A 12,993-nucleotide genomic window follows, 5' to 3' on the forward strand; every position below is an offset into this window, starting at 1 on the left:
AGTTTGTGGCCAATAGGTGGAAGGATACTACAATGAGCTGCATGGGAGGAGGACGTGTAGGATTTGGGGAAGAAGTACTCGCAAGAGTAAATGATGTGTGCAGCCAGCACTGGAATGAACATGTGACAAAACTCACATAGATCAAGGTGATGGAAAAGCCAGTGAAAGTGCAGAAGCAGGAAGAATATGAACTATGTTTTTACACCGAAGGAAGTGTTTTGGTGGGGGCCAACAGCAAGTGCAATAAGACACTGTACATTCCAGATCTCAAGAAGGGCACAGCAGCGGTGATGGACAGCTACTGGATCTGTGGTCAGCAGGCATTTCTGCACATCCCGCCATCATGGAGGGGCACCTGCTTGCTGATTATGTTGTACTCAGCTCTCCTTGTGATCCTCGAAGAGCATCTAATAGTGGCATTCCAGGGCCTGCTTGTGTCATGCTGCAGTCCTGGAAGTGTTGGCACAAGTGGAAGATCTCACATTGATTCCTGCTTACAAATAAGAGTTGTGGTCTAGTCCTCACCCAATATGGCCACCAATCTCTATATCAACGTACTGTGCCATCTGCACGGTGCGTTGTATCCATCATCTAGGGGCCTTGCTGCTGTTTCCTCGTCCCTCTTCGTTGCTTATGCAGATTTGTTCACTTTGGCACTCCTGCGTTCTCTCCATCTCCTTTTGGGTAGTTGCTCTATTATTTCCTGGCGTTCGCACCCTTTGCCTATTCGCGGCAGATTTCCCAATCTACACCGCCTGCCTTCTAACTTTCCTGTCCCTTTTTGGTTGCCTTCGGCTCACTCCCGCATACTCCCTCTTTCCTTGCAGGTAACCTTTCTATTGTTTCCCAAACAATAGGAAGGCTCTAGCCTTTTGCCTTTCGCAGTGGTTTCTTAAATATTTACCACCTGCCTTCTAACTTTCCTGTTTCGTTCTATTTCAAATGGAGCTTCGCCTATGGCTCACTCCCACTTGCTCCCTTTCTCCTTGTGGGTTGCTTCGATGTAATTTTCCAGTGCTCTAGCCCTTTTGCCTTTCGCAGCGGTTTCCTAACCTACACTGCCTGCCTTCTAACTTTCCTGTTCTGTCTTACGCCCTTGTGTGTCGTCTTCACTCTGCTCTATGGTCTGCTTATCTTCTCACTTACCTGCTCTCTGTCTAACCGTATTATTCTTTCTCCTCTCGGTTACCTCTGTGGCTCTACCCCCTTTAGTCCACATGAGAATCTTCTTCTACTCACCAGATCATCTGACCCAAGACTCAGTTCTTCGGATATTCCTTTCCTCTGACATCAACGCCATCTGGGTATTCTCAGACCTGTACCTGGACCTACGTTCCCCTCTATTCTTGAGGGCAGTTGTCTGATTACACATCCGTCTGGTGGAGACCTTAATCTTGTAAGACATTATTCCTTCCGGAGTGTGTATTCTGAGTGCAACAAAGACCATTATCACCTTAACTAGCAGGGTTTTTCAGGTGCCTGGAGGCTTTTTCCCTGGCTTTGTACGGGCTTCCGGGAGTTCCCTTTGGTGTGGGTTTCGATCTCAGTCAAGGTGGACTCTGGGGGAGCCAGGCCCTATTTGCACAACAAGAAACAGAAGAAGACCAAGGGGAAGTCAAAGGAAGGACGAAGGACCAGACAAAGGACTTCTAAAGACTCTCGCGGCAGCTCATCAGAAGACAGAGGTGAGCAGGGGTCTCGGGAGGTTACGCCGGATCAGGACATTATACAACGCCCAACAACCCCCATGGCTTCCTTGGAGCAGTACCATGAGCTGGTAGCGGCCATCCAAGGACTGACTGCAGAGGTACAGTCTTTGCGATCCGAAAATGTGTCATTAGGTCAGCAGGTGGCAGTCAGGGATGAGGGAAGAGGGAAGAGGAGACCTACCACCCTTGCCCCTGCAGTTTAGCTAGTATGATGGCAATCCCAAGACTTTGAAGGAATTTCTGGATGCCTGTCATGTTTATTTCTCATTTAGGCCCCTTGCCTATGAGACGGATAGGACCCGTGTAGGGTTCTTAATATCCAATTTGGTAGGGAATGCCCAGGCATGGGCCACACCTCTAGTTACAGCCAACGATCCCACCTTGCAAGAATATGCTCAGTTTACTCAAGCATGCAAGACAAGATGCGACAGACCGGAAGTTTTATATGCCTTGTACAAGGCCATGATGGAGGTAAGGCAAGGTCCTTCTGATGTACAATCCTACGGATCTCGCTTCCAGAAGGTTGCAGCCAATGCAGGCTGGCCTGATTCAGCTCAACAACCCATATTGAGGAGGGGGTTACACGAAGACCTTAAAGATGAGCTGGCTCACGTCGCACACCCCACTTCCTTCCAAGAATTGATTACTCTCTCTGGTACTTCAGATTGAGTACAGACTGACCGAGCGTCGCCAGAAGAAAAGGAAGAACTATGACTATCCTCTCTTGAGCGAACCTCCGCCTCTATTTCCGGAGCTGCCGGCATCCGAAGAACCTATGCAAATTGGAACCACCAGAGCTCCACTAACGCCAGAGGAACATCGCAGATTGCGCGATCTTGGGTTGTGCATGTATTGCGGCTCGTCTAAACACATTCTCAGGAATTGCCTGGAGGAGCCTCCTCGACGGAAGGGAAACTTCACCCCCCGATCCTATGCAGGGGAGATTTCGGGGGTGTCCCAGGCAATCCCTGCAACCCTACCGAAGCAGTAGAGAAAGAAGAGGATGCCAGGTTAATGGTCTTCCAGGTTCGCTTACAGCTGTCTCCTGACAGGTCCGTAGAAGCCTTGGCCATATTAGACTGCAGAGCGGCAGGCAACTTTGTCGACCTCACATGGGCCCAGGAAAACCAGCTGCCACTATTGACCAAGCAGAAACCCATCCCGGTCGAAGGAGTAGATGGCACTCCTATCTCGTCAGGTTGCATCGTCCTGGAGACCTGGCCCCTCTCTGTTCAGCTGGGGGAATATACTGAAGAAGTTATATTTGACCTCATTAGAGCAGCCCACTTCCCAGTCATCCTTGGGATCCGATGGCTACGGAAGCATAACCTTAGGGTTGACTGGGCTCTCAACACTTTGAGTTTCGACTCCACCTATTGCTATCAGAACTGTCTCCAGATTGCTGAGAACCAAATTCAGCAAGGACTGAAGGTCGACCTCCTCAATCCGGTAGTCTCCATTATACCGGTTCACTACAGAGAATTTGCAGAGGTGTTCGAAGATAAGGTCCCTCGCTTATTGCCTCCACATAGACCCAAAGATTGCTCCATAGACTTGCAACCCGAAACTTCAGTTCCATTTGGTCGCATGTATCCGCTATCAATAACCAAACAACAGGTTTTGAAAGAGTATCTCGAAGCAAACACCCAGAACGGCCTCATTCAGGAATCCAGGTCATCAGCAGGTGCCTCCCTCTTTTTCATTCCTAAAAGGGATACAACAGAGCTTCGGCCCTGTATCGACTATCACAGTCTCAACCGTATTACCCGACGTGATCGCTATCCCATGCCTTTAATCCGTGATATCCTGAAGGCAGTTCCGGGTTTGAAGGTATTCACTAAGCTTGACCTCAGGGGTGCATATCACCTTCTGAGGATCAAGAAAGGCGACGAATTGAAGACCGCCTTTCACACTCCCATGACACTTTATGAGTACAAGGTGATTCCATTTGGTTTGGTGAACTCTCCTGCTGTGTTTCAGCGTTTTATGGACAAGATCTTCTCTGACCTCCTCTCTATATCAGTGGTTGTCTACTTGGACGACATTCTGATATTCTCCCCTACAATATCCAAATATCATCTACACGTAAGGGAAGTCCTGAAACGTCTTCAAGTGAATCATCTCTATACCAAGCCAGAGAAATGCCAATTTGATACATCTTCGGTTTCGTATCTAGGTTACATCCTATCAGAAGATGGCATCCAGATGGACCCGAGAAAGGTTGAAGCCATCGTAAACTGGCTGTAACCCCACACTGTGAAAGAAGTCCAATGATTCCTAGACTTGCGAACTTTTACCGTCGCTTAATCCCCAGGTTCTCTGAGATTGTCCTACCCATCTCCAATCGACTCAAGAAGTGGGTAAGGTTTGACATGAGCCAGTCAGTTAAGCAAGCCTTCCAACATATTCAGGAACTATTCACATCGGCCTGCATCCTAGTACAACCAGACAATTCTAGTCCATTTATACTAAAGACAGACACATGGAAGGCACGTTGGGTGCAACACTCCTGCAGAAGACTCTGGATGGTCAGGAACATCTACTGGTGTACTTTTCCAGAACACTTACGAGTAGCGAGCGCAACTACTCCGTCCTTGAAAAAGAACTGCTCGCAATAAAACAAGCTTGTGAAGAGTGGAGGCGCCTGTTGCAGGGAACAGCGCACCCATTTCTAGTACGTACTGACCATCGCAACCTAAAGATGCTCCAGCAGATGGAGTGTATCAATTCACGATGGGCGTAATACTTCTCCCAGTATGACTTCACGATTACATACATCCCAGGAACAGAAAACAGGTTGGCGGATGCCTTATCAAGAAGTACCGGTCAAGAAGTCAAGGATCCTGTAAGAGGCAAACATTTTTGGCCCAACCACAGGTTCATTGCTCTTCTCCCAGTTTTCCTTCAGAGGGTACGAGAGGGGTTTTGGGACTTCGATAGGTCCTCACTTCCACTCACACTACAGGATGGGCTATGGTATCATGATTCAGCGTTGTTCCTTCCTACCAAGGCTTCACAGTCTCAAGCACTTTCATGGTGCCATGAGTCTCCTCTTGCTGGACACACAAAGGTCAAAAGGGTACCCAGGAGCTACTCCAGCGACTGTTTTGGTGGCCCACGATATACAAGGACGTCAAGCAGTATGTGTCTACCTGTCCTGTGTATGCCTCACACAAGATCACCATTGGACATTCTCTTGGACTCCTTCAACAAGGAAGTCTACCATCCAGACCCTGGAAGCACATTTCCACAGACTTTGTAGTGGACCTTCCTTCTTCCGATGGTCAAACAGCTATTATGGTGACCATAGACACCTTCAGCAAGTTAGCCCACTTATCTTCCCTTTCAGGGCTACCCACAGCATCCGAGACCGCCTTGATATTTCTCAGAGACATAGTCAGATTACACAGTTTGCGTGTCACGATGGTGTCCGATCGAGGGACGCAATTCATCTCTAAGTTATGGAGTACTCTTTGTGCGCAACAGGGGATCCAAAGAGCGCTATCTTCAGGGTAGCACCCACAAAGTAATGGCCAAACAGAGTGCCTCAATGCTAATCTGGAACAGTATCTCAGGTGCTTCTGCAACCGTGAACAGGATAACTGGCCTCCCTACTCCCTTTGGCAGAATTTGCCTATAATAACACACTCCACTCAGCCATTTGCATGAGCCCATTTTATTGTACTTTTGGCTACCATCCTCACCATCTCCCCTGGACCGAGTTCTCTTCCACCAAATCACCTTCAGTAGACAGCCTCCTTACGACCCTGAAAGAAGCCCATCAAGAGGCCAAGAGTGCCTAGGAAGAAAGCCACAAGGGGTACAAGAAATGGGCAGATGTCAAGAGAAGGTCAAACCCTGATTGGGAAGTCGGAAGATAGGTTTGGTTAGCCACACGTTATCTACCCAGATGAGTCCATACCAGAGAGTTTTCGCCCAGATACATCGGACCATAACCCATTATGGAGAAGATAAACCCTGTAGCCTTCAGACTTCGTCTTCCCAAGCAGCTTCATTGGGTACATCCTGTGTTCCACACCTCCCTCCTTAAGGAATAGATTCCCGATACGTTTTATCGGACAAGGCGCAAGCATCTGGTTCAGGACACAATGGAGCCTGAAGAATACGAAGTATCCCATTTAGTTGACTCTAGATACAGAAGAGGTGTTCTTCAGTACCTTGTCCATTGGAAAGGCTATTCGGTGTCTGAACGTACCTGGGAACCCAGAAGCCATTTCCATGCACCCAGACTACTCCAACACTTCCACTGTCTACACCCAGGCAAGCCCGAGGGAGCAGGTATAAAGAGGGGGCATACTGTCATGCCATGGTCCTGGAAGTGTTGGCACAAGTGGAAGATCTCACATTGATACCTGCTTACAAGTAAGAGTTAGGGTCTAGTCCTCATCCAATATGGCCACCACTCTCTATATCAACGTACCGTGCTGTCTGCATGGTGCATTGTATCCGTCCTCTAGGAGCCTCATTGCTGTTTCCTCATCCCTCTTCGTTGCTTATGCAGAATTGTTCCTTTTGGCACTCCCGCGTTCTCCCCATCTCCTTGTGGGTAGTTGCTCTATTATTTCCCGGCGTTCGCGCCCTTTGCTTTTTGGCAGTGGATTTCCTAATCTACACCACCTGCCTTCTAACTTTCCTGTCCCTTTTTGGTCCCTCAAGGCTTCTCCTTCGGCTCACTACCACGTACTCCCTCTCTCCTTGTGGGTAACCTTTCTATTGTTTCCCGGCGCTCTAGCCTTTTGCCTTTCACAGTGGTTTCTTAAATCTTTACCGCCTGCCTTCTAACTTTCCTGTTTCTTTCCTTTTCAACCAGAGCTTCACCTTCAGCTCACTCCTGCTTGCTCCCTTTCTCCTTGCGGGTTGCTTCTCTGTAATTTTCCGGCGCGCTAGCCCTTTTGCCTTTCGCAGCGGTTTCCTAACCTACACCGCCTGCCTTCTAACTTTCCAGTTCTGTCTTAGGCCCTTGCATGTCGTGTTCACTCTGCTCTTCGGTCTGCTTATCTTCTCACTTACCTGCTCTCTGTCTATCCATATTTATTCTTCCTCGTCTCCGTTACCTCTGTGGCTCCGCCCCCTTTAGTCCGCACGAGAATCTTCTTCTACTCACCAGATCATCTTACCCAAGATTCAGTTCTTCGGATATTCCGTTCCTCTGACATCAACGCCCATCTGGGTATTTTCAGACCTGTACCTGGACCTACGTTGCCTTCTATTCTTGAGGGCAGTTGTCTGATTACACATCCGTCTGGTGGAGACCTTAATCTTGTAAGACATTATTCCTTCTGGAGTGTACATTCTGAGTGGAACAAGGACCATCGTCACCTTAACTACCAGGGTTTTTTGGTGCCTGGAGGCTTTTTCCCTGGCTTTGGGCGGGCTCCCGGGAGTTCCCTTTGGTGTGGGTTTCGATCTCAGTCAAGGTGGCCACTGGTGGAGCCGGGCCCTATTTGCACAACAAGAAACAGAAGAAGACCAAGGGGAAGTCAAAGGAAGGACGAAGGACCAGACAAAGGACTTCTGAATACTCTCAAGGCAGCTCATCAGAAGACAGAGGTGAAGAGGGGTCTCAGGAGGTTACGCCGGATCAGGACAGCTTGTCCCAACAACAGCACCGCTGACAGATGCCCCCACAAAGATCCCAGCGCTGCCTCCGATATTCCATATCCTATCAGATCAGAAAAGGAAAGAAAAGTCACAGCTGCTCAAAGGCATACCAGATCAATATAGACTATATAGCAAAGAAGAGGCATTCTTTGCATTGCTCTTGGTGCCCAGAATACAAGCAGCTGCTAACGCCAAAAGGCTCCAGATTGCCTGCAGGGAGGTGATACAGTTGGCAAATGACACAGAGCAGAGCCTTAATGCTATCAAGCCCGAAACACGGGCCATCAGGCTGATTACGCTGCCGAACTGCTATGCACTGAATTTGCTAATAGCGATGAAGGGAGGTGCTTCACATTCATACCCCCGGATCATGCTGAGAATGGATCCCTTATGCAAATAACAGCGGCCCTGGACACCATTGGTGCCTACATGCAAACAGAAGCGGGCATTCAAAAGAGTGACTGCTTCGACAATCTTTTTTCCTTGGACCATCCTGGATGAGGGAATCGTGAAGCTACTCATTCCTGTGATAATGTTTATGTCGGTGATCTTCTGTACCTGCCAGCTGGGGCTCCCGTGCTGTGCCAAAGCAGTGCCTAGCAGGGCAATTATGATGGGGTCTCAATTGGGGTACAGGGTGCACCTCACAGTACAAAAGATAGCGCAGTTCAAACTGATGACCCAGACAAGCCACGTATGGTTGCAATAGAGCAACGCCTTCACCCCCAGGCACTACCACGATTCCCCCACCAGACCCTGAGAATGACGTAGAACATTGGGTAGATTTAGCAGGGGATGGAGGCTGTATATATATGACATGTACCCCCGACTAATATGTGCACAAGCAGAGGAAAGTTTACGGTCCGTGTGTAGAGCATGGGTACCAAATGAACGGTCACTGCCATATTTTCAAGAAAAAAGATTGGAAAGGGAAAGAATGGAGAAGGAGGAACAGAAGCTGATCTGGGCATTCATTAATGTGGTATTAACAAAAGGGGGAATGTTCGGAAGGGAGGATGATCATTCCAGACCCCCAAGCGGTTTTGGATGAGGTAGACACTTGGAAATGTATAGTAGGGGCTTGGGAGGGTACGGAGGAGGGGGACTTTGACTGGGGCTACTGGGCATGCTTTGGGTTTAGAGTACACTGGGAATCACACGCAATCTTAGATAATAGCAGCCATATTGAAATCGAGGCCTAACTCTGCACTGCAGCCAATGCTGCAGGCCTAGGCCACAAATATGGAAATAAGTGTATGCATGCGAGAATAGGTTGCATCATGGGCACCGGTGAAAAGGCCAGAGCTGCAGAGATTCATAGACCTTTCATTGTTTCATGTTGACAGCATTCATATCGCAGGAAGAATGCGCCCTGCAGGGTCACAAGGGAGTTGAGCGCTCCCTGCGAAAAGCATTCCCATGAGAATGAGGGCACAAACCTATGACCTTCCCACATCTCAGCTCTAGGTAATAATGCATAGATGCCCCTTCCCAAGACCCCAGCATTCCAAAATACCAGTCCGTCCCAGACCACCGACCATAAAGCTGTTAGTGCCCAATCGTTAAGAAAAGATCAGAAAGCAGGGACAGGGTGCCGTCACTATAGGTTACATGATTTGTGCTGTGACGTACAGGGAGGGGCAAAACAACAAACCTAAAATGAGGGTGGAAAGCTTCAGAAGGACACCGACCTGTCTAGAATCAAGCTGGGGTTTCTGAGTTGCAATGACCTCGAAGTATTCTCTTAGCCCTTGTCTGCAGTACCAGGTGCACATTTGGTTAGATATAGAGAATGCATTGTTTTTCTTTGTATAATGAGCAATTAATTGTAGCCTCATACCTGATGATGTATGAGAACAAACACATGTGGGAGAAGATGGACAGAAGGGGCTGGGACCAATGGCCAGGAATCCCCCTTGGAGCAAGTAGCCAATGCATAGAGTCGCACCAACCAGCCATTCAGATGTCTACCTTATGTAACTTACATTACCTCTGACGCTTTGTGCCTTTTTGATGTATTGCTTGTACTGATTTTGGCAGAACGTTCCGCGGCAACAGCGTGCTTTGCTGGCGCATCTTTATTTTTGTGGAAATAAACATTGTTCTCCTTGCAAGAGGTGTGCTGGGCCTTTTTCCAAAGTGGGTTGTATTTTTTCCAGTGTGAGGGTTGAGGGGCTTCGCTACACAAGCATTACTAGCAGCCAATATTTTTATGTCAAAGTTTCACTCTTCATTTTGAAAAATACACGCACTGTCCAAAGCCAACAGTTTTGATGTCAAAGTTTCACTCTTAATTTTTAAAAAGACAAACACTCATTTTCCAAAGCCAATACCCTTGGGTCTTTTGTCTTAGGCCTGTAAAGCACACTTTGCCTATTTAGAAAGGGCTATCATGCAAACCTCTATTTACACTATATAAAATCAAGTTTAATGTTATTAGCCATTTAAGCTATCGCCCTGTGAAACACACTTTGCATATTTACACAGGGCTGGCATGCCAACCACAATTTACATTATAGCAAATCAAGTTTAATATTACTAGGCGTTGAAGCTAACTATCTAGCCTGTGTCATTCACATTATAACATCATGACATCATCTATACTCTCTATAAAGTTTATATTCACTTCCTATAACATTAAAGGCAAAACCCTAAATTCACAGTCCCTGTCTTCAGAGCTTCCTTTGCCCTCTATAGATGAGAAAGCAGCACTGTCGCCGGCTGCTCCCATGTTTACATCATTTTTATATAAAATGTATATTCCGTTTATATCAAACTGATATAAATTATACCCACTTGATATCAAATATGCATTTGATATCAAATAGATATCAAAACATTTTCATATCTTTTTTATATATAAAGTATATAAAGTGTATATTAAAAACCTATCGAAAGGAAGGCGGGACCAAGGCTGGAAACAGGGGGCGTGTCCACCTGTCAAAACTGACTTGATGTAGAAAGGGGGCCCCATTAATTACTTATCTTTCTTGATCTCACCAACTCAGCAGTTTATTTCCTGGTCACTTACATGTAACTACCACTTCAGATCTTCCAACCTTGAACTCTGCCAGAATGTGATATGGGACTTTGTAGAGGCATTGGCAACCACATCCGTTTCCATGATTATGCAGCTTTAAAAGGTGTTTCTCCAACACTATTCATTCATAAGGCTGTAATCAACCCCACTGCCCAACAGGAGGCGCATTAGCTTCCCGGTGGTCATATTTCCAGGGAAAGGTTTTCACTCTTGCTACACGGGACCTCACTGATAGAAAGGACCTCTTTGTCCTCTGCATCAGTCACTTCGAGAACTCCCGCCTGCAGCGAGTAGACAGGGGTAACTTGACTGTGCTTTTAGTGTTGTTTTCTTTACCCTCATGTTTGTACCTCATTCAACTGAAGGCGAGCCGAGATCCATCGCCGAGCCAGCCACTAACTGATCCCTGTGGCCGTGGGGTCGATAAGGATGAACTCTGTGGAGAATCCAAGCGCATGCTTCTGGTCATCACATGGAAAACAAAGGAGGCAGCCAGCGCTGGTTATTTGGCAATTCTTTCCCGGATCCAAAGTCCGGCAAAATATGTCTTCCCGAGCGGGCTAAACAATGTATGCCCTTTAAAGAGTCTAATGTTTTGAACTTGCTTGTGCTGCTGCCGAAGCCGAGGGTCAAACAAAGGTCTTCGGAATGAAAGTCTAGCGACTGCCCCCACTAGACCGCTTGAGGGTCTTTTTCAGGATATACCTGAATATCTGTCCGGAGTGCACGCTGTAGAAAATATGTAAGCAATCTTTGTAGAGTTAATAGGTGGGCACCTTTTAAACTTCGCCTGCGACATCGTAAGAAACACACCTCTCTTGGGTTATTTTCCATGTGTTCATAAGTACACTTCTGATCAAAGAAAATTCCAAAATAATAGTTTAAAACAGCGCAATTTCTTTCCTGTTGCTTCTTTTCCAAACTATATATCAATTCCACTTGAAACCACTTCCATGGCACTGATGATGAGTTACTTCACTAGGTCGATAATAGTTTTGCCAGTGTTTCTTTGTAAATAGTCTTTAAAATGCTCAATTTGCATCCCATTTTATTTTTTAAAAAACTCCCCTTTGGATACTATTCAAAGAGGGCCAGAAAAGGAATGAATTGCCATTTACAATCATGGGCCACTTTTTCATTGGTGCCTGAGACAATTTTATGGCCCAGTCCGAAACCGTACCAGCCATCTGTGCACCTAAACTACCAACGGGTATTTGTTTATTCATGCAATGTTTGTCGGATATCTGTATATTTATTTATTCATGCAATGTTTGTCGGATACAAATATCCGACAAACATTGCATAAACAAATAAATAATCCAGGTCCATGTATCTGACAAACATTGCATAAATAAATAAACCGAATGGTGGCTGAGGAATGTAACTTCCTCTGGTGACCCCTTGCACAGGGTCACCAGAGGAAGTTACAGTTTGCTTTTTCTGCAGCTGTGACCTGTATCAAAGTCCTGATATGTAAACATAGGGGGGCAAAGCCAGCAGAGCCTCATGGCAATGAGCTGGCCCCACCCTGCTCCATGTAGTCGAGGGTGCTTTCTTTTTTTTTCTTCAATTTTTTTTCAAAGTAACCCAGCACAGAGCATGAGTTTGGGGTTTGGGGTTTGCAGCGGCTGACTCTGGCTGGATCCCGAGATCCAGCTACACATCTGGTGCCAGATCTCAGATCTGGCGAGAGCCGGCCCACTGACCAGAGGCTGGGGTTGTGTAAATATCAGATGTAAGCTTTACGAATCAGATGCTTCTACGGGTCCTCCGTGGTCACGTTTCACTACAACTCGAAGGGACCCTTCTGTTAAACATCAATGTAAACATACTTTCTATTAAAAAGCCAATCTGAAGAAAAGACAATCCTAAAAGGGAAGCCACCCAAGAAGTGCCAATCCTCATCTACTTTGATGGTTCTGTGATGCTCGGATAGACCCCCAAAGGCATTTCACCTCCTCCCATCCACTACAGACAAATACTGCAGGGAAAAGAACATCAAAATATAACATGTATCATGTAAATTAATCATTTCAGGACATCACTCACAAGCCTCGCATGACAGAATGGCTTATGGGTATCTGAGTTTACATAGGCACGCATTTCATTGTAATCATTGCCACCAGGAGTTTTCATCAAAAAGATGCAATGATAAACAAGCATTGGAAATGCCAACAGCTTGGGCTTTTCTGTGGGCATGACAAAGGCCCTTGCCAGGCACAGCCGCAGTAGTATTAACTGGCCATTGATGGTAGCAGATGCCAAATGATGCCTTAGCATTTAGTAGCAGTGCTTGCTAATGCCTAATACTTACGGACACGCCAAAACTGCTGGCAACAGGACTTCAATGAAGGGCAAGTAGGGTGCTTATAAATCGATTGGCTGAAGGCAGACCTGGTTAAGACACATTTATTGAACCAGTAACAGGTTTACAATTCCAATTAGGTCATGAACTCCAAGACGACTGCTTAGAAAAATCACTTGCAGGCACTTTGAGTGCAAAGTTTGATGGTAAGGCTTAGGTAAAGCGAGCTAAAAGAGTTCCCATGAGGAGATGTTTTGGGCGGGGAGGGGCAGGAACTGCTTAGGCACGGGCAGTTAATGGGTGGGTGTGATGCTGGA

This window comes from Ambystoma mexicanum, chromosome 9, assembly GCF_040938575.1.
Source record: "Ambystoma mexicanum isolate Mex_15411 chromosome 9, UKY_AmexF1_1, whole genome shotgun sequence".
NCBI classification, from domain to species: Eukaryota; Metazoa; Chordata; class Amphibia; order Caudata; family Ambystomatidae; genus Ambystoma; species Ambystoma mexicanum.